The sequence below is a fragment of the Gossypium arboreum genome, chromosome 1 (assembly GCF_025698485.1).
Source record: "Gossypium arboreum isolate Shixiya-1 chromosome 1, ASM2569848v2, whole genome shotgun sequence".
NCBI lineage: Eukaryota > Viridiplantae > Streptophyta > Magnoliopsida > Malvales > Malvaceae > Gossypium > Gossypium arboreum.
Window position 1 is genome coordinate 6,136,665 of NC_069070.1, and position 23,710 is coordinate 6,160,374.

General features: G+C 33.4%; 1 non-coding gene across 1 annotated transcript; it reads right to left on the reverse strand.

The window, feature by feature from the left end:
- Window positions 1–3,642: 3,642 nt before the first annotated feature.
- Window positions 3,643–3,749, reverse strand: LOC128282156 (small nucleolar RNA R71). The gene has a single exon (XR_008272397.1). It is a non-coding gene; the product is annotated as a small nucleolar RNA R71 (small nucleolar RNA).
- Between the last annotated feature and the right edge of the window lie 19,961 nt (window positions 3,750–23,710).

A 23,710-nucleotide genomic window follows, 5' to 3' on the forward strand; every position in this document is an offset into this window, starting at 1 on the left:
AGCCCTTTTATAAATATCTAACCTTCCTGTAATATTAAATCGAGACCAATCCACATCAACCAAATCAATTCAACATATTTTCATGATAAATTCATGCATTTATATAAGATAACATCATCACATATCTATAACTGTGTTTGTTAACCATACTAATGGCTAACTTTACATTCATTTCACGTTAACATTTACTTTGTTAGCTTATACATGCCATTGATTTCCAAAATAAAGTTTCTTTATATACCAAATCCCGAGGTTGATAGTGTGATGTGTCTCCGACCAAATCCGACCTCCGAGCTCTTAACACTACAAAACAGGGAAAAAGGAAACGGGGTAAGCACTTTGTGCTTAGTAAGCTCATGTAACAAGAATTATACTTACCTAATATTTTCAATACAATATAATAAACATTCATATATCCATTCAATGCATTATTACCCTAACATGCACAAACTCAACATTCAAGTTAGTACAATAATTTCTATGTATCAATAATATATACTATGATTGATGAGCTCGTCAATACCATGATTTCCATTTCCTTGTTATTTTTCCATATTTATCCCGTTGAATTTATCGAATTTCGATGGATTTTCGAGGTACACATTTATTGTACAATTCCGAGTCCGTCAATTCATATTCATATGCTTTATATCCATTTCAGAGAGCACACTCATGAACCTCAACCTTGCAATGGATTACCGATCAGAGCTAAATCCTCAGAATATAAACTCATAGAGTATTGTCGGGATTACCGTCCAAAGCTAAATCCTGCAACGACAATTACTCTAATGAGCTTGGATCCGAATTACCACCAAAGCTAAATTCGCACCCTAATTGATTACCGTCCAAGCTAAATCCATTTTACACATATTCTTCAAGAGGGCTATATCAGATAGGATCACCCGTCCGGCTAGATCCTTTTTACCGTCAATTCATTTTCAGAGATCCATCGAATTTTCCTTTCATTCAACCGGGATTTCTTCCCATTTTATCAAATATATCAATGTTTCATAAATTTCCATATAATGAACATTCAAATCATATTCATATCAAAACATGCATTTCAAGCATTTAAGAATATAATTCAAGTTACACGAACTTACCTTGATACTTGTTTGTAAACAATAAAAATCTACTAATCCCGAACTTTTTCCTTTTCTCGATCTAGCTTCGTATTTGAATCTTCCAGATCTAAATAAATAAATTTAATTATCAATTTAATACATTTCATGTTCATATGCAACATTCTCTATAATTCAACTATTATTTATAGTTCATTCAAAGTGTCTTACGTGAGTCATAGTCACTAAATTATTTATAACTTGAGCTACGGAACTCCAAATTAAGATCCGTTAATTTTCCCTGAAACTAGACTCATATACATTTTTACCATAAAATTTTCATAATTTTTGGTTTAGCCAATTAGTACAGTTTATTCTTCAAATTCACCCCATTACATTGTTGTTCAATGCTTCGACCCTTCTTCACTAAAATAAGTTATCTCTTTGTACGAATACAAATAAATGTTCTCATTTGTTTCTATTAAAATAGACTCATTCAGAATTCTAGACATATAAATTTAAGTCCCTAATTATTTTTATTCAATTTTTTATAATTGCTTAATAGGGTACGAGGCATTACCGGAGTTTACGAATTAATTTTTTTTTTATATTCAATATAGCCATTTTATAAATATCTAACCTTCTCTGTAATATTAAATCGAGACCAATCCACATTAACCAAATCAATTCAACATATTTTCATGATTTTTGTTCATCTTTAATTCCATATTTTGTTCATCTTCTAATTCCATATTTTGTTCATCTTCTAATTCGATTCCTACAATTTTTGGTGATTTTTCAAAGTTAGTCTACTGCTGCTGTCCAAACTGTTTTAGTGTAAGCTGTTTATTACCATTTTTCCCCTAAGCTTTTAATAAATGATAATTTCGTCCCTACTCAATTAGCCTCTCAATTGAGCTGATTTTTCTCAATTAACATTTTATTCTATCACCTTAAACTAATTTACAACCTTTAGGAATCATAATTTCAGCAATAGACTTTAATTCCAAACATTTTCACAATTAGGTCCTAAAAATCAATTTCCATTGAAATTGCCTAATAAAATCATCTCATAGACAAATTAAAGCTTTAATTTCATTCTATTTCATCATAAAATTACAGCACTCAACCATGGTGACTTTCAATTTCATCCATGAAATCAAAAACTAATGAATTTAATAGTAGGACCTAGTTGTAAAAGTCTTAGAAACACAAAAATTACAAGAAAAAGGCAAGTATTAACTCACTTGGTGCAAAAATTATGAAATACCAGCTTAGAGAACGCTCCTATGGCGTTTTTAGCTGCTGGAATTGAAGAGAAATGAAGAGAAATCTAGATATTTCCTATTTAGTCCTAGTTTTATTTAGTTAATTTTGCAATATTCCAATTTTACCCTTAATTTATCAATTTTTCTGCTGATTTCATACCCTTGCCGTCCAGCCCAAATAACTTTTGGGTCTAATTCCTTTTAAATCCTTTCTTATTAGACTCTTAAGCTATTTAATCACTCTAGCAACTTTTACACCTATTACAATTTAGTCCTTTTCATTTAATTGACTACCCAAACATTAAAATTTCCTAACGAAATTTTAATACCACATTAATAACATTTCATAAATATTTATAAAATTATTTTCGACTCGGTTTTACAAGATAGAGGTCCCGATACCTTATTTTACCCAATTTCTTCAATAATTTCTTTTTCTAACTAATCACTAAATCTATAAAATTTTCCTATCAATATTTTCATACGATTTTCCTATCATATAAATTTTCAAGCAAAAATATTGAAATAAATTTCTCTTTAAATCGGATCTATGATTACGAAACTATTGTTCCGATAACCTTGAATTTAGGCCATTACACCGTTGCCGAGGAGCTGAAATATTAGTAACACTAAATTTTTTTATTATTTTAGCCATTTATTTTTCTTGCAATTTAATTTTAGTTTATTATTATTATTTATTAATTTACTTATTTTTTCTCTCTTGGCAGGTTTTTATAGTTTATGACTAGAAGAAACCCGTCGGACCATTACTTTTTGATGAAGAAATCGATCGCACAGTCCGTAGAAATCAAAGAGAAATAAGGCGTAGCTTACGATACACAGAGAACGAGCAAGAAGACGATACTCAACCCCCAATCGACGAGATGGCTGAAAACCAAGGCAATCAGCTACCTCCTGCAATTGCGGCTAATCAAAATCCTACTCCACGTACTACGTATGATTATGCTAAACCTTCTTTAACAGGAACTGAATCTAGCATACTTAGACCTGCTATAGCTACAAATACTTTTGAATTAAAACCTAACATTATTCAGATAATACAACAGTTTGTTCAGTTTGATGGTTTGCAGGATGAAGATCCCAACGCTCACTTATCGAACTTTCTGGAATTTTACGATACATTTAAAATTAATGGCGTTTCTGATGATGTCATACGTCTTCGGTTGTTTCCCTTTTCACTGAGAAACAAAGCTAAACAGTGGTTGAACTCATTACCAGGAGGGTTTATCACTACTTTGGAACAATTAACCTAGAAATTTTTACTAAAATATTTTCCACTAGCTAAAACGGCTAAATTACGTAATGATATTTCTTCTTTTATACAGATGGATTTAGAAACACTTTACGATGCATGGGAGAGATACAAGGACTTACTGAGAAGGTGCTCTCACCATGGGTTATCGCTTTGGCTTCAAGTACAAACATCCCACAATGGCCTGAATCCCTCGACTCGGCAAAATGGTTGACGCAGCTGCTGGGAGAACCATTAACAATAAAACACCGAAAGATGCTTATGAATTTATAGAGGAGATGTCACTGAATAACTATCAATGGCAAGTTATAAGGACAAAGCCAACGAAAATAGCCGGAGTTTATAACATCGATTCAATCACCATGCTCTATAATCAGGTAGAACTTCTCAATAAAAAGATTGATGGTTTACTTGGTTCCACGCAGGTGTATCCAGTAATGAGGTGTGACTCAAGTGGCGGAGGTGTGCATACAGAATACCAACCCTTCAATCCTACAACTGAAGAAGAATAAGTCAACTATATGGGTAACAATAACTTTCGATCTCAAAATAACCCATACAGTAATACTTATAATGCAGGTTGGTGGCGGAGGTGTGCATACAGAATACCAACCCTTCAATCCTACAACTGAAGAAGAATAAGTCAACTATATGGGTAACAATAACTTTCGATCTCAAAATAACCCATACAGTAATACTTATAATGCAGGTTGGAGGAACCACCCATATTTCTCCTGGAGTGGTCAAGGGAATCAAAAGCCACAGAATCTTTAGGGTTTTCAACAGCCACCTTATCAACAAGAGAGGAAACCAAATCTTGAAGAGATGCTTTCTAAATTCATTTCGGTGTTAGAAACCCATTTCCAAAATACCGAGACAACACTTAAGAATCAACAAGCATCGATCCAAGGACTCGAAACTCAGATACGCCAGCTATCCAAACTAATCTCTGAACGACTACAAGGTAGCTTACCAAGTAATACTGAACCTAATCCGAGGGAACACCTCAATGCAATTAGTACTCAAAATAAGGAAGGATTCATTGCACCGGAGCCAGAATTACAGCAAGACAACGCGATGAACAAAGGTCGAGAAGAGGTAAACGACGATGATCCCAAATAGGTAAGTACGTATTATAAACTTCGTGTGCCATATCCTAAAGCGATGACGAAAGACAGAACAAAAGAACAATTCGGTAAGTTTGTCAAACTCTTAAAGAAATTACATATTAACTTACCATTTATTGAAGTTCTGTCGCAGATGCCCAACTCAGCAAAATTCTTAAATGAACTTCTGAGCAATAAAAGAAAATTAGATGCTACATCGCATGTGGAACTCAATCCAATCTGCTCAGCTATTCTAAAGAATAAGCTACCTAACAAATTGAAAGATCCAGGGAGTTTTAAAATTCCTTGTTTAATTGGTAGTTTATCTGAGAATAATGCTTTAGCTGATCTAGGGGCAAGTATAATGTTTAAACGACTAAGTCTCGGTAAACTCAAACAGACTAGGATGAGCATATAATTGGCTGGCAAAACAGTTAGATTTCCTAAAGGTATTATTGAAGATGTTCTCATTAAAATTGATAAATTTATTTACCCAGTAGACTTTGTCGTCTTAGATATGGATGAGGATAACGAGGTACCTTTAATTTTAGGACGACCCTTTTTAGCAACTGCCAGAACCATTATTAATATAGGCATAGGAGAGCTAACACTTCATGCAGGAGACGACACAGTAACACTCCAAGCACGCGATTCAGTCAAAACCTTTAAGAGTTAAGATAATGCTATGAAACTTGTCGATGACAAAACTAATATTCAATCGTTCTTGCAGGAACCTCCTCGAACCAAGAAAACGGAGACAGAGCACTATTATCAAGTAGCGAACAAAGACACCCATGAGGAACAAAGATTTCAAATAGAGGAGCTAGATGAATGGCGAGCACACAAACCAAGAACACATGATAAACCAAGACTACGCCAAAACAAGCCTGATACCTCTCTTAATCAACTTAAGGTTGGCGATAAAGTCTTACTAGATGCCGCAGATCCCCACATTGTCCCTACCACACCAAATGAGGAAATCCCTCTTACGGTACTCAGTATTTTTCCATTCGGTATGGTGGAGGTGAGTCATCTCAAGTTCGGCACTTTTAAGGTAAACAACACCCGATTAAAACCTTATTTTAAGATTGACAGCAGGAATGAGGAGTATGAACTCCTCAAACCACCATGATCATTCAACAGAGAGGTAAGTCGAGCTTAGACTATAAATAAGCACTTCTCGAGAGGCAACCCGAGTACTAACATATTTTGATTTCTTTATTTTTAATTTCTAACACTTTGAATCATTAACTTAATCTTTGAATTGCAAAGTTTTTCAGCACACACGGCCAGGCGCACGGGCGTGCCTAAAGCCGTGGCCAAATAGGAGAAGAGACACGACCGTGAGATAGGGCTGTGTTGAAGCAAGACATGATTTCCCCAAAACACGGGGTGCGATACATCCCTACGGCCGTGCCATATCGCCTTGGGTGAACTTGATAGGAGACCACGGGCGTGAGAATGGAAAACCACGGGCGTGCCAAAGACAAGGCTCGATTCTGTTTCTTCGACATAGGCGTGAGACACGCCCGTGCCGTTCAGCCGTGTACAACAATACACGGGTGTGCTACCATGACATACAAGGGTGGGAGAAGTAAACAAAGCTAGGCACGGCCGTGCGACATGGCCGTGTTCGATACACGCCCAAGACACAAGGGCGTGGGATAGTAGCTGGGCACGACCAAACTCGTAAGATTCGAAAAACACGGGCTCATCCTCAAAGCACACGAGCGTGGCCTTAGGCCGTGTGAGCCTCCCCTATATAAGCAAATCACAGTTCATCTTCTTCCCCTTTTCAAAATCCTAGTCGAAATCTGCCCTTCCCCATTCCCTAATCCCGATTCCGACCACTATTCCCAGATTCTCACTTCCCCAACCCCCAACCCACCCTCAAATCCACTTCCCTTGCATTAATCCCCACTTTCCCCTCTCTATACCCTCTATTTTTCCTCCACACGGCTATATCCTCGTGTCATACGCCCGTGCTCGACACCAATACACCCGTGCACCGCCCTACAACAACATTTGGTTCACTTTCTCAACCTTATTTTTCAAATTTGTGTTGCTACATTAGTATTCTACATGCTTTACATAGATATTGTTACAACTACAAATATGTTTTAGACAAGTTAGGAATTTACCTTAGAATTTTCTATATTTGAATTGTTTAAGTTACTAAATAGCATATACTAGTTTTAAGCCTCTTGCTTAACTACTGATGTATCTTGGATTCTATCAATGCTCATATATTTTTAGGAACATTATGTAGTCATCGAGAGGCAAGAGGGCCACGGTCCCATCCTCAAAGAGACGTAAGAGACTGAGTTCTTCCACGATACATGCTACAGCTGAAGTTCGTTACCCGTTCCTTGAATTTTCGCAAGCTTCGCAGGAGAAGCTATTTCAGATACTACACACACGACCACTCACTACAGGTCGCTACATTGACTGGGCTGCCGTAGAGCAAGTCCAGCTATCTGATGCCATCCGGACCCTCCTGTCTACAGACTCATGGGGATGGTTCTTCGCTATTACCGAGCTCACTTATTTAAAACTAACTTTAGAATTATGCTCTACTTTTCATTTACAGGTGGTGATGACAAACAATGACGACCCAGGCACTATTCACTTCCGATTAGGCGGTCTAGTTCGCGCAATGAGTGTCCTAGAGTGTGGAGTCACTCTAGGACTTTACACCGATGAGTTTATGGAAGAGGAGGACATGAATGCACTACCACGCAATATCCACATTTCTCCCTCCTTGTGCTGGAAAGCTTTGGCTCCACTTTCTTCTACCTACGACCCCAACTGCTCGAAGGCCTCAGCTCTCTCCCCTTCCCTACGGTATCTCCATACCATATTAGAACACAGATTGACCGGGTCAAGAGAGAGCACCGACGCTGTCAACATCCACAACGTCTACTATTTATGGTGCATGGGAAATGCACACGTGACTGACTTGGCATACTTCATAGCTTTCGCCATTCGCCATCAAACCGAGCAGTACAGGAAGGGAGTGATATCCATCGGCCCCTACGTGACACGCCTTGTCAGACACTTCAGCCTCCTCAACACCGTGGCCCACTCATCACCGCTTACACTGATACGTCAGATGTCCCCACAAGGCATCACGACTATGTTACACATAAAGATGATCGAGCGCCGACGTGGGACTGATCCTCCTCAGTACCGTCTCTCTCATGCCATTGACGAGGAGGATCTTGAGAACATTCCTGATGATGTTCCCCCACAGCATGAGGAGCCTTCCACTGCGCCACCTAGGGAACGACCAGTTCATGCGGCTGCTTCATTGGCACACCTTTCCGACCGACTCGCCCACTTCGAGCAGTATTGCACTACACAGTACAAGATGATTCACAAGCGAGATCGACGAAGGGACCGAAAGATGAACGATATGCAGGCCATGATGCAGTAATTGTACCAACACTTTCACATTGCCACCCCAGCGCCACCACCTGAGGGAGCCATTAACGAGGATCATTGAATCCTCCTATCTTTTTATTTTTATTTATTATTATTATTATTATTATTTATTATTTTATTATTATTTTTCTTTTTATTTTTATTTTCATTTCAATTTTTTTATTTTTAAAGACATGTCTATATTAGTAAATTTTTTTTTTTTTTCATTTTCTGGTATTTCTAACAAGTAATCCCTCTACACTCTCTTCCACACCAACTCTTAATAAGCTCTTCATGATTCTACAGACTTCCAAGCAAAGCGGCTAGGAATATTTTACAGAATGAGAAAACAAATGGGAAACAATACCTTACGAGTGCCATGTTCAACGACCCAATTTCTTCATCTAGCCAAGAACAATGGCAGCTACTATTTTCCCCAAACACTCTAGCCTCAAAATCAAGCTCCGCATCCATGTAACAGGGAGTTTCACCTCCTTTCCTCTTATGATTTTCTTTATTTTGAATAATCTATCTTTGTACATTGAGGGCAATGTCCATATTAAGTGTGTGGGGGAGAGGGGTGAACATGAAACCTAACTTTTTGCATTATTCTCAAATCCCTGAATTTGGTCTTGTGCTTAAATAATTTTCTCATAATCTTGATCGAATGAATTCTGATTGATCTATAATTATTTTTGATATGTCATGAATTAGACCATGTGAATTATGCATGATTATTTGATTATAGGACATTAGAGAATCGAGCATGATAAATTGATATTTTGAGAACTAAAATTTTTAGACTATTTTCCTAAATTGAGGTATTATCTTGAAATCATAAGTATACAGGAATGACATCAAAAACCCAAATTTTTGGTGAGATTTTTGAGCCTTTTAAGCATATAGCTTTCTTTCTTGCTCATTTTTTTTGTGGTTTGAGTGTGTCAACATTGAACTGTTATTCTAGAACTTGCTTCGATTATACATGTCGAGATCACACGTATGATTTTTATATATTGAGATGATAAAGGCACTTAGGATTTAACCTATTTACTCCATAAAAAGCCTTCCCACATAATTAAACCCTTAGTGAACCCTCTTTGAGCCCACTAACCTTTCTTATTGATTAACCCTTATCATTAACCCATTAACCCATTATTGTTGAAATCCTCTTACTTAATTTACCTTTTTATCGAGATTAAATTTAATATTGTTACATCACTATGTTCACCATTTTTTTTTGTTACTGAATCATGAAGTATGATTTATATTTTGTATTGACTTGATTTGTTCTTAAAAAAAAAAACTCAGTGTTATTATTGTAATTCTCAGCAAGCTAAAGTGTCATGAACTTATATAAAATAGTTCTAGATATTTGTTTGTGGTTCAGTAATTAAGTTTTTGATAGTGGGGTAATATATTGAAATTATCTCGATTCTAACTCTTGTCTCTTCAGCTTGTATCCATGTCTGTAACCTAAACCCCATTACAACCATGCAAAGACCTTTTGATTAGTGTATCATATCATTTACAAGTGGTGGAGATTTGATTTTCATGCAAGCCTATGGTAATAACTTTTCATGTTAGACAATCGAGTGCTTAATCTTGAATCTTAAACACTTTGAGTGATTTCAGTGAATCTTTAGTGAGGATGTCATCTGTTGTATATTTAGAACTAAAGTTAATTACTTGAAGGGAGGAGATTACCTATAATTTTGTTATCAAAGTATTCGATTTAGATTGTTTGAGGTTTTTAAAGTCCCTATAGTTGAATCTCGCTGTATGATTTTCCGTGGAATAATTTGTAACATTATTAGTAATGCTTATGCAATTGAAAGGAATGAATTCTAGCAGTAAATGAGAGTTTTGCTTGAGGACAAGCAAATGCTTAAGTGTAGGGGTATTTGATAAATGCCAAATTATACATAGTTTTACCCCAAATACTTAACATATTTATGGATATTTATACTAGATTTGTGGATTTTGGTGCTCTTAATCCGATTATTTCATGTTTTGTACTCAAGAGAGCACCAAGAGTCAAAAGGAGCCAAAAACGAGCAAAAAAGGGACAAAACGGACCAAATCGAGAAGATGACACGGCCTAAGCCTTGCCACACGGGCATCTCACACGCCCGTGGCCTTCGGGGGTGTCGACCAAGATTTTCATGATTCAAATGGCCTGGACATTGAGCCCACACAGCCGTGTGCAATTTAACAGATCGAACACGGCCTGACAACCAAGTCACACGGTCGTGGCACACGGGCGTGTCCCTTTTTCAAAGAGTTGTATTTTACACGAAAAAGGATACTTAGGGAGGAAGAAAGCTAATCCAAAGCCTATATAAACACCTTAAGTGTGACCTAATAAGGGGACCTCTTCCAGAACTTTTCTGGAATACAGAACCACACGCCAGGAATTACTTGAAGGAAGCCAGACGATCCATCCCAAAAGCCAGAGCTATTCCAAGACTGAAGATCTCTCTCAGAATTCCTTCAGGGGTTTTAGAGTTTTCTTCATGTTTTGTTATTTTTATACTTTTGAGATGTACTCTTATTTTTTTATGAACTAAACCCCTTAGATACCTAAGGGGGATAAAACCTATGATGGATCTTATTATTATTATCTGAACTGTATGATAAATACTTGATTTGTTCTTAATTATGTGTTCTTAATGCTTGAGTTAATATTTTGGGTATTAATTCATGATATAATGTGCTTATGTAGAGGAGGAATAGACCCTGCTTAAGAGTAGATTTGGCATAATTAAGCGGAGTTGATCGAACGCCTAGAAATAGGGTTACGAGATTTTACCGGATTAGGGTGAAACCTAATATGGGAGTCAATAGAGTGATTTACTGCTTCCCTAGAAGTTTTAATTAAGAAAGAAATTTCGATTAATTCAACTGAGGGTTAGATGTTATTAGTCTCGAAAGTGATAATAACATAGGTTAGGGAATCTCACGGATCAAGTCAAGTGAATAAATCGTCTAGTTCAGAGTGAGATAACAAGTGAAATCTAGGTGGATTCCTCCTTTGGTGTCGTCTTTATCAATTGCTTTTCTTCAAGTCTTTTTCTAAATTTTTCTCTTTGCTTTAATTAAATTAGTTAATTAGTTTAGATAATTAGTTTAATAAACAAACCCCATTATTTTTAGGCTAGATAATAAAAAGATAGTTATTACTAGTACTTTTGGTTCCCTTGGGTACGATATCCCGGTCTTGCCATTACTATACTATTGTTCGATAGGTGCGCTTGCTTTTTCATCGTGATAATAGTTAGTCTAGGTTTGATCTTCTTTATAAATATTTATTACTTGTTACGAATCACGCGATAATCAATTTAGTCCTTTTTACTCAATCACTACCGAAACCTTAAAATTTCTTAACAAAATCCTAATACTAACTTACTAACACTCCATAAATATTTATAAAAATATTTATGGCTCATTTTATGAATTCGAGGTCTCGATACCTCGTTTTTATCTTATATAATCTACAAATTTCTTTTAATTCATAATTTCACTAATTTGAAATTATTTCTAAAACCACACTTAACTTTTACTTACTAATAACTAAACTAACATATCGGATTTAGTGATCTAAAATCACTATTCCGATATCACTGAAATTTGGGCCATTACAAAAACCCCAAATCTTAATTAAGACGAATGAAAGCTTAAATATCAAAGAAAAAAGGAATATCCTAGCGAAACTTACACTACTCTTGAAAGAAAAATGATTGGAGAACGGAACCATGCACAAGCACAAGAAAAGAACGATAGCTGCAATCAAGAATTAAATCAACAATGGAAAAAAACTCATAGAGGCAACAGGAAAATACTAAAGAAGAAAGAAAAACAAATAGAACAGAACTGGGAAAAAGAAAGAAATGTGGGAGAATATTTAACGGATAATAACTAACTCAATCCTCACAACCAATCCATAATTGGAATTCAAATAAACTACCATCACTTAGGTGCAGGATAACCAAAAAAATATTATTTCTATTTTGCAACATCCTCAACTCAAACCTAAAACCCACCACAAACCACCAACACAGATAACCATCACACCAAATCATTTTTCTTATCAAACTTGCACAAACAAAACCTAAGAAATTTTGGGCATTACATATTTTGAATATAAAAAAGACATAGGCTCTTATGAAATTTTCTCGTTATCTACGTCTTCATGTTGGCTCAGTTTACTACCACAACTTTCTCTTTCACAATTGTCATCATTGGGACAAGTATCAAGGATAGATGCAGTGTCACAACTTACTTTCTTCTTTAGGTGGGTATCGAATCAGACATTAGGAATTTCTATGACTTTTGTTACCACACTAGCAATATTTTAAAATAGATATGAGAACATTCTTACTCTCCTTTTCTTATGAGCATCTGTCCATTAATTGACACTTGGTTTTATGCCTAGCTTTCCAATATACAATTTGGTAATTAATGGAGCAATAGGAAAATAATTTACATTGTGAACACTTTCTGAGAGTAGGATTATTACAAACAAAACATTAGAGCTCATCATTTTGTAAAATCTAAAAGCCACAAACACTTAACAAAGAAAAATGGTATAAAAGTCAACACACACACACTTAGAGGCAAATAAATAAATAAGAACATCAGATCCTGTAAATTTAAAGAAAAATGAAAATTGGTATACTTTAAAATGTTGGTGGCTATTTTCTAACAAAACACACTTGAAGGCTCTAGGAGGCCAAGAAAAATGCTCGACATCGAAGAAGGAAGCTGCACATAGAAAGGAAAATGCAACTTTCGTTGTAGCTACTAACACTAGAAACAATAAAGTGCTAGATACATAATCAAAGCAAAGAAAGCCGAAACAAATGAATACTTAAGACTAAAAGTTCAAAAGAAATAAGATTTAACCCAAAACCCCAAAATTGTGAAGCAACTTGAAATTTTTTCGTTCGAGGTTTTCCCAATATGCTAAAATTATGAAAAATAACAAGATACATCTTCAAATAGTGAAAACAAAATTTGAAAATTTTAGGCTTGAGATGTGTACAAATGATTTTGTGTTGTTTTGCTTTTCTTTTTTACTTTTTTTTTTTGCAAATATATTTTTTTCAATGTAATACAATAGAAAACTACCAAGAAAATAGTTTGAGGTCAAAAACAAGAAGTTTATCCCTACATTTGGAACAAAACAACCCAAATTTCGGCATAAAACATTTTTTTGGGGAGGCACCCAAGTAACAACCAGCAAGAATACAATTTTAGCACACCAAGGATACTAAAAACGTCCTCAAATTTGACACTAAATGATAAAGGGCAGCGAATAAATAGATTTTAAGTTTTTAAAATGTTTAGAATTCAAATATGAAAATTAAAAAAAGAATGATTAGAAAAATGAAAATAAAATAGATTTGAAAATAATGAGATTGAAACAAGAGCAGATAGATTTAGCCAAAGTGTGATGGATTATAGAAATAGTAAAAGTAGAACTTTGTTCTCCAAAAAGGTGATGCTAAGTCTAAATACTTGAATCTAAAATTAAAAGATAAGCAAGTTAGGAATAACTTACGAATAAAAAGAATTAAGAATAACTAAAGAGAGATGGATGATGGAAGGATGATAAAAATGATGATGGCGAGATAAGGAAGAACGATATCCAATGGGACTCCTTGAAGAACAAGCTTCAATAAACTCCACTAATTGCTTTAATCAACCTTTCAAGTTAAATAACTTGACAAATCGAAGGATAGAAAACTCCCATCAACAATATCCAAGAAGATTAAGTTGAAAACTCTTCTAAAACAAACAAGAAAAAATTTCTTACAAATGAGAAGAACTCAAAGAGTAAATTTTATTCAAATCAAAGTTGGGTGCCTCTATGATGGGTGGCTATCTCTTTTTTGTACTACAAGGGAGTTCAAAAAAAAAAAAACAAATCTCTAAAAACGAGCCTAAAAATTGTGGATGGTTAAATAAAAAAACAAATCTCTAAAAACTAGTGTAAAATGTAGGCAGCTAAGAAATATAACTCATGTTGCCTAAGAAACTTAAAAAGAAGAAAGAAAAGATAAGTGAATTTGGCCAGCTTTATGATAGTTATGCATAGACCAAATTTTACAGGAAAACAAATTAACTTGAGCTTAAAAATAAACTTTCTAATTAGGTCGTTGACATATTAAGCTAAAAATAAAATAATTAAGTCTTCAACTAATCTAAATGAACTTCAAATGGGCTTGATCTTCAGATGATGTGCGTTTGAGCTGCCCTATTCAAAACTACGCTCTTGCAAATTTATTAACACCATCCATTTATGTTCACATCTGGAATCCCAGCCAAAAACTAGTTATAAGTTGACTGATTTTCTAAACCTGAAAAACAACTTCGATGAATTTAAGTGAATAAATTTTATCACATCCATGCATGTATGAGTGGTGCTCGAATTTTTAATTGTTTGAATAATATTTAATTGATTATTTTATTGTAGTTTTTATTCAAAATTTTGTATTTAGTTATATATTACAATTTTTAAATTTTTTTCATAATTTAAAAAATAAAAAGTATTAAACCTTAAAAATAAAAATAATATAATTAGAATAAAAATAAACTAATTAAATAAAAATTGGACAAAATATAAATTAAATATATTGGAAAATACATACTGTAAAATTTCCAGCATCGTTATTGACTAATATTCATATAAAAGTTTTGCAAAAATAAAATGTTTATTCATTATTAAAAGAGTGTAGTATGATTACAACTTTTATTACATTTTTAAATATTTATTCTTAATATAAAATAATAAAGAAAGTAAATCACATTTATCCTCGTTTTCTTTTTTGGTACATATCACAGATAACGAATTAGAAACTAACTATTATAGAGAAGCAAGCAAGGTTATATGGACTAGCTTTGAGTGAATCAGTAGTTTGTTGCTTGCGAGGCTAAACTACGTACTAAGGGGTAGAGTCTGTGATGTTTGCACTCAAAGTTAAGTTGCAGTTGTTGTTGTGGGATGATGATGTCCTTCCGTATTAATTCAAGCGTCTAAGTACACTGAATTGTCTAGTGAATAAATTTATCCACCATTTGGAAGCAATTGCATAGTTGACTATCCCAAATTTGGATTTGTATTCCATGAAGTTTCCTCAAAATTTCCCTCTAATAACCCAAATTTACCCGGGCCTTAAAACCAAAAATAAATAAATAAATAAATGTTTATTTATTACAGTCTATGTACAAAATCCAAAATTACATTTTAGCCCAACCGAATACTAAACCCAAACCCAAACAGACCGGTCACAACCCAATACTATAGCCTACTAACCCATTAACCCGTAACCCAGCTAAACTACCATATACCCTTCACACCATACCCTTGATACTCTAAACCCAAGACTTAATCGGCCCAATTGGCCCAATCTGTCTTCAGCTTCAGGGAACCCTAGTTAGGGTTTGCGCCGCAATCAGACCAAGAGTCACGCCCCTTCGACTCATGTCTGTTCATCTCGCAGCGACCCGAATCAGTGTTGTGATTCTCCGGCTTCGAACCATGCCGTGGTCTACGGCCGAATCAACGTCGGTGGTCTACTTTCTTCGATTACCTGCAAAAGAAAGAAAGAAACGACAGCAAACAAACAAAACAAATATGGAAAGAAATAAAAAATTTCTTCCCAAAATGTAATAGAAACAGTGGCTATAAAAGCCTCCTTTGTAACTTGAAAACACACGGTTTTTTGACACAGAAGATATAAAAAAAAAATTAAAGAGTTAACTGAAAAATAGAGGTGATACTTTTAATTTTCTTTTCATTATTTATGTTCTTTGATACAGCATATAGCAAAAAGACATTATAAAGATAGTAAAGAAGTTACCGTTTCGATTCGCTGCAAAAAAATGGAACTTTAACTGCCGGGCACGGTGGCTTAGGCGGTGGCGCTTGAAGCGCGTGTGGCCGAAGGTCGTGGAGCTCCGGGACGAGCCAGGACGGCCACTGGCCAGAGCTCTGAGAGAATTTTAAAGCTCTCTCTCTCTTTTTTCTTTTTTTCGAATGATTAAAATGAAGGTTTAAAGTTTTTTTTTTTAATTTTATAACATCAGTAAAACGACACCGTTTTATCTTAAGTCAATAAGCTTAAAACGACGTTGTTTCGAGGCAAGGATCCGCGTGTTGACCCGATTACCCGGGGAGGATCTGTGTGTTTTTATAAAGTGGGATAATATCCCAATTGGTCCTTCTCCATTTTCAGTTTTTTTAATTAAATTTATTTCATTTTTTAAATTATCCTTATAATTTTATTTAAATTTAATTTTAGCCCTTTCTTTATTATTTCAAATTTTGTTATTTTTTATATAATTTATTTATTTTAAAAACTATACATATATTATTATTAAAAATACTATTTATATATTTATATTAAAATTTTTATTTATCATATATTATTTTCCTATATATTTATATTATATTTTATTATATAACATTTATTATATTTTTTATTGTTATTATATATTACTTATTATATTATTTTTATTCTATATTATGTATATCGTATATTATCTATTATATTATTTATGTTTTATATTATTCATTATATTGTTTATAATTTTAAAATTTGTAAATTATTATTATTAAATTATATTTTTAACTCATATTATATATATATTTCATTATTAATCATTTAATTATTTATTATGTGTTATTTCATTTTAAACTGATATTTTTATATATTATATAATTATTTTATTATAAATATGAATTCTTCTACATACTTTTTATTTTACATATTATTTTTAAACCAATATATTTTTATTTTATATAATTATTATTCTTTTAAAATTTTTGTTATTATATATTATACATTGTATATTAAATACTATTTTAAAATTATTATTAAATATCATATTTTTATTTGTATTATATGTATATTTTGTTAACAATTACTCACTTTATTTTATATTTTTATATATACTAATTCTTTTATATATTTTTATATTGTATATATCATTTATGTATTAAATGTTATTTTATAATTATTATTTCATGTTGTATTTTATGAACATAGATATTATATTACTTTTTTTTGTTTATATATTAAATTGTATATCATGCATCATTTTTAAATTAATTATTACTTTGTATGTTTGTATGTTTTGCTTATTGATCTTCAATATATGCTATGTATATCTTTGTATGTATTTTGTTAAGATTTGCTATATTTATTATTTTTAATATGTACGTATCTAATGTATGATCTTTATATTATTGCTATCATATTGTTTAAATGCATGTTTTATTTACCTGTTGCGATAATATGTTATCATGCATGATTTATAATGTAATATGATTCCTCATGCATCAATTTAAAAACGAGATTCCAAGTTTTCAAAAAAAATAAAAAGGCAATGTTTGGTATTTGGAAGCTTCGAGAAAAGTAGTGCACTAACTTACTGGGTTGCAACTTTTCTCGTTGATTTCGATAGTCTAGCACCCTTCTAAGTATTTTTGAAATTTTCAAAATACGAACAACTATTTTGGAATTTCAAAACATGGTGTCCTGACTTACTGGATATGATATTTTGTAGTTTCGAAATAGAAATTTTCAAAAGACAAGCTTAGCTTCAAAAGTTTTAAAATATTGCTTCCTAACTTACTGGATGTGATATTTTGACTCGTTTAAAATAAGCAAACCTAAATTTTTCAAATCAAAACATTCTAAATAAAAGAGGATTGCATCTTAAAACTTTTAAATTTCCGACATTAAAGACATTTGATAATCAATTAGGTACCAATTTTTGGGCGTTACGAGGGTGCTAACCCTTCCTCGTATGTAACCGACTCCCGAATCCATTTTCTCGACTTTCGTAGACCAAAACTAATGATTTTAAACAAAACAATTTATTGGTGATCCAATCACACCTAAAAAGATTGGTGGCGACTCCCGTTTTCGTTTTTCTTAAAGTTGATTCCCATTCTCCATTTAGATTTAAAAATGGCTTCGACATTCCCGAATGGAGATCAATTCACTATGTAGCTTGGAAGTGGAAGAACAATGCATTGCTATAAAGGAAGTGGACCTTGAATAGTGTGTGAATTCCACAATTATCCCGTTATCAAATTTGCAATATTCTTAGCAAATGAAAGGATGATGATGGTAGTGGGTGCTATGAGTAATTGTGGATGGTAGCAGGATGCTGGATGAGGTTCATTCTACGATGTTTTGTTTGTGCTCAAATTTAGAGGTGTGGAGAGCCCACCAATGCATAATCATGGTAGAGATGTATGGTGTAACACACCTAACCCGTAATCCATCGTCAGAATAGGGTTACAGAGTATTACCAGATATTTCAAATCAAATGGACATTAAATTTCAAACTTTTTAAATCATATCAATAAATACATTAGAACCAATACAAAAAATACATATTGTCCCTTAAACGAGCCCTCGAGGCCCTAAATACTTGTTAGAAACAAGTCGTGACTAAATCGTAAACTTATAGAATTTTTCGAAAAAGATAAAAATTTTCAAACTATAGGGGTGACACGGCCGTGTGGGCATTCCAGATAGGGACACATGGCCATGTCCCAGCCCATGTCCGTGCCTGTGTAACTCTTTGACTTGGTCACACGGCCAAGCCACACGCTCGTGTGCTAGGCCGTATACCCTTCAAAGTAACCTCACACGCCCATGTGCCAGGCCGTGTGCTAGACCGTGTAACAGCCTGACTTGCAACCCTTTGAAAGCTACAGGAGACACACATCCGTGTCACCTAACCGTGAGTCACACACTGTTGAGACACATGCCCGTGTGGATGAAAATAGACCATTTTACAAGCCACATTTGACATCCACCTATACTTAACATTGGGCATATAACCAAACCATAATAAGGTACCAAACCCATGCATTTTCTAACCTTATACAAATGGTATGAACACATACAACCAATATGCCTTTAGGCACCTCAAATGACAATTCATAAACATGTGCAAATATGAACACAATTTTATCTTTTATTCAACAAAGGCTTGACCAAAATTATACCATGATATGCCACTTGATTTACTCATTAAAATATACCAAAATGTACCATATATGGCATACAAAAACTAGCTCCAAATGGTCATATAATTTACATGTAACTTGTGCACTAAAATCATCATATAAGCCATTTACACAAGTACCATTTCACAACAATTCAAAGCTTACACAAAATGCATATTCAAACCATTATTTTATCTTCCATCATTCTACCATATTAAGCCATACCTCAACATATAAAACAACTTATATACACATCAAAATATGCCATTTCACCAACACAAAGTAAAAATGCAAACCAACCAAACGGTCATTTCCATAACCAAATCACATAGGCTAACATTAGCCAAAATGCCATTAGAACCAAAATTAAACATCCGTAAGTACCGAAAGAGCCGATAGATAGTGTGATAGATCTCCGACGACTTTCCAACCCAAATGAGCTTCCGATTACTACAAAACACAGAAAAATAACCAGAAAGTAAGCATTTCATGCTTAGTAACTTCGTAACACATACAGTCTAACCTTGCCAAAACAATATACAATCACAAAACATGTATAACCTAATCCAACATGAGAATAACTAACTCAATAGTTTATATATGTACATTCATACTCTTAATTTTTCACAAGGTACACATTACCTACCTCTCATCAAAATAATGAAATTTGCAGTAAAAGCTCTTACCGAAGTTCACACAAGGTAATAATACGATGGTTGACACATCCCTTTTTGTAATTTGGTAACCAAAGCTATCCCTTTTCATAGTTCGACAGTCGAAACTATCTATTTTCATTGTTCGATGGTCGTCACCATCCCTTTTCATAATTTGATAGCCGAAGTCATCCCTTTTCATAGTGCAATAACCGAAGCCATCCCATTTCATAATTTAATAGTCGTCACCATCCCTTTTCATAATATGATGGTCGTCACCATCTCTTTTCATGATTGATAGCCGAAGTTATCCCTTTTCATTCGTCATTGATCGTTGTTACGTCGTTGAGTTTTTCCATCGACATACAATTTAATATAATGCAATAAAAACATTTAAATCATAATTGAAAACTCTATTTAAACGTACGAGCTTACCTCAACGATGAATGTAGAAAATGAAGTCGACTAATCTGAAGCTTTTTCTTAGCCTCGATCTAGAGCCGTACATGATTTATCTTGATCTCAATGAATAAATTCAGCTCAATTCAATAATCGTTTTATTCAATTTAACAAAAATACACATTTTAAGAAAATTATGATTTTGCCCCTATACTTTTGATTTATTTATAATTTAGTCCTTAGGCTCGTAAAATGAAATTCATGCAATTTCACCCCTACCCAAGCCTAGCCGAATTTCATACAAGCTCATAGCAGCTCACACATTTCATTATTTCACAATTTACACCATGAATATTTCATATTTTTCAAGTATATCCCTAATTCACAATTTTATCAAAAACTTGCTTAACAAAAGTTGTTTATCTAACAACAAAGACTCATTTTCTACTATCAAACATCAAAAACCATATGTATTAATCCATGGCAAAACCCTAACCTTTTAGCAATTTTGTAAATTAGTCCCTAGGCTAGCTAGATTAAGCTACAACGACTTCAAAAACATAGAAATCAATAAAAATGAGATGAAAAATTACTTACATGCAAGGTTATTATCTTAGTCGAAACCTAAGCTTTAAAAATGGCTATTCTTCTTCGAATTTTTAGTGGTATAGCTAAAGTGATAAGATGATACCATCTTTTCATTATTTTGATTTAATATGTATTTATGAAATTACTAAATTAACATTTACTTATAACATTAAAAATTCACCTATTCATTGTCCATTTTTGTCCATCCAAACAAACAATGGTCTATTTATCCCATAAATCCCTTTACTAATTAATTTCATAGTCATTTGATACCTTTAACTTATAGAACTCAAATTTTGTACCTTATGCAATTTAGTCCTTTTTATTAAATTAAGCATGCAAATGGTAAATTTTCTTAACAAAATTTTTATACGATGCTACTACCATGCTGCAGACCTTAAAATAATAATAAAATAATTTTTTTGACATCAAATTTATGGTCCCGAAACTACTATTTTGATTTCACTAAAAACGGGTTGTTACATATGGTCGTGTGCAAAACCATATGAGGGTAAGGACTTTCACCTGCAAACAGAACAACGTTACGGTGTTTCCATATGCTCCAGAGCATTATGATCCCTTCGCTCAGTTATAATTGGCAATCCAATCAACTATCCAGTAGCAAATATCATGAAATTCGACATTCTGTAAACGGACCGCCCAAGGAATACTGAACTAGACAACTTTTGTGTGTAGGCAGGTTCAAAGTTGTTGTTCATTAGTTTCGGAATAGGTATATCGGGAAGGGATTAAGCTGTATGCTAGTGGAATGCCATGCCATTACCACTAACAGAAACATTTTTTCCTGAACCAATTTGGATGTCTAATCCTTGCTGCAGATAAGAGATTTATCCTTATTATATATCAATCATGTACAAAGAAAATGATTTGTCAATGGAGTATTAAAAATATTTTAACTTTGCTTTTTATTTTTTTGGGCAAGAAACTGTTATATATAATGATTCTAATATTAATTTTTTCAACTTTCTTTTAAAATTTTTTTGTTTCTTTTAACTTATTTTGAGATTTTAAAATTATCATATTTTTAAAAATATTTTATTCTAGAATAAAATACATAATAAAGGCACTAGATTGTGTTCTTTTATTATAAAAAATACATACTATAATTTATATAAAATATATATTATTTTCAAGTAATTGGTGGGGAATTTTGTTTAAACTTAATTATTTTACACAATTGAAACTATTTCAAATCTTTTGAATGTATTATTTTTATCTTGGATATTTTGTGTTTTATAATCAACTTTTATTTTTATAAAGCATATTATGTAATAAGTTAATTGTACATTTTCCTAAAAAACTAAAATCTTTCCTAATTTAATTGTATATTAAATTATCACTTTTTTTTTGGCAAATATGAAAAATTAACCAATACTAATTACACTAAACTTAATCTTCAGTAGGTAAAATTCTCATCGCATGATAGATGTCGTCTTCAAGTAAGTTCCTCACATATATTGGTGGATTCGCATAAATAAATAATTCCTCCATGCCGTATTGAGCTTTTCTAGTAAGACAATCTACCACCCTATTATTGTCCCTCACAATCTGACGAAAGTTATATTCCAATCTTTAAAGCAGCAATCATGTATAAGTCGAACTTCACTGTAAATGTTGTTTATTGCTAACCCATTCTGTACGATAGAAATTAATATAGAATTATCACTCTCAATCTCCACTTGGTAGTATCCTTTTTCCTAAGCTAACTTTAAGCCCTCGACTAGTGCTTGAGCTTCAACCTGAAAAATATTGGACAATCTTATTACCAACTGAAAACCCCCATCCATCCTCCATTCAGTCCTCTTACTACTCTCCTTATGGCTGCCTTTAGTCTAGTACTTGACATAGAACCATTCACATTCACCTTTATCCATCCATGAGGCGGAAATTGCCACCAACCTTTAGTCATCAATGTACAACTCCAATTATGAGGCCTACCTGTACCAAATAAAGATCTCATCCAAGCTTTTGTAGATGCTAGCAGTGACTAACTACTACTACTAGTCTGTGTGAAAATGAAATCATTTCGGTTCTTCCAAAGAAACCAACATACAATGGAAAAGAAGTTAGGCCATTCATCATTTTTTAACAATATTTTACCTTCATTCCTAATGTTCCAAATAATCCATTGGACAATAGGTAAACTAAAGAAATCATTCCAGAGCTGTCTAAGTACGATAGATTGCCAAATTACTTTAGAGAAGACATAATCCCTAACTACATGCATTATAGATTCAATGCCCACACCAAAAAATATCGCAGAAAGGAAAAGTTTTCATACCTCACCTAGTTCGTTCCTCATTTGTTAGAAGTCTACCACGAGCCAATAGCCAGAGAAAGGTTCAAACCCTTTGCGGTACCCTAACTTTCCATGTCATTTCATCATTGATAACACTAATTGATACGTTATCAACAAATAAATGTTTATAGGATTTTGAAACGGAGAACTTACCCCCTAACAACCATCTCCAAATTAAGTGATACATGGCTGCATTCGTCAATAGAGGTATAAAAGTCAAAATAGGCTCAACAATCACTTGTGGAAGAACCACAACTAGCTAATGAACATTCCATATCCCTTCTAACACTACACCAAAAACACAGAGTGAGTCTTGAAGGGCCTCATGACCAATGTAATAATGTCGTAGAATACCCAAGTCCCGTATCAATCGTCATTCCAAAAATTCACTAGCATACTATCACCAACAACCCAATATATACCCATTTTCACCTCACTCCATATGTTGGCTATGGAACACTATATAGAGGAGCAGTTCCTATGATGAATGTCCATTGGTAGTAATCCATACACTTTGTACTTATTTCTTAAGACCTGTAATCACATATCTTCTGTACTAGTAACTAGTTTAAATCCAAACTTCATAA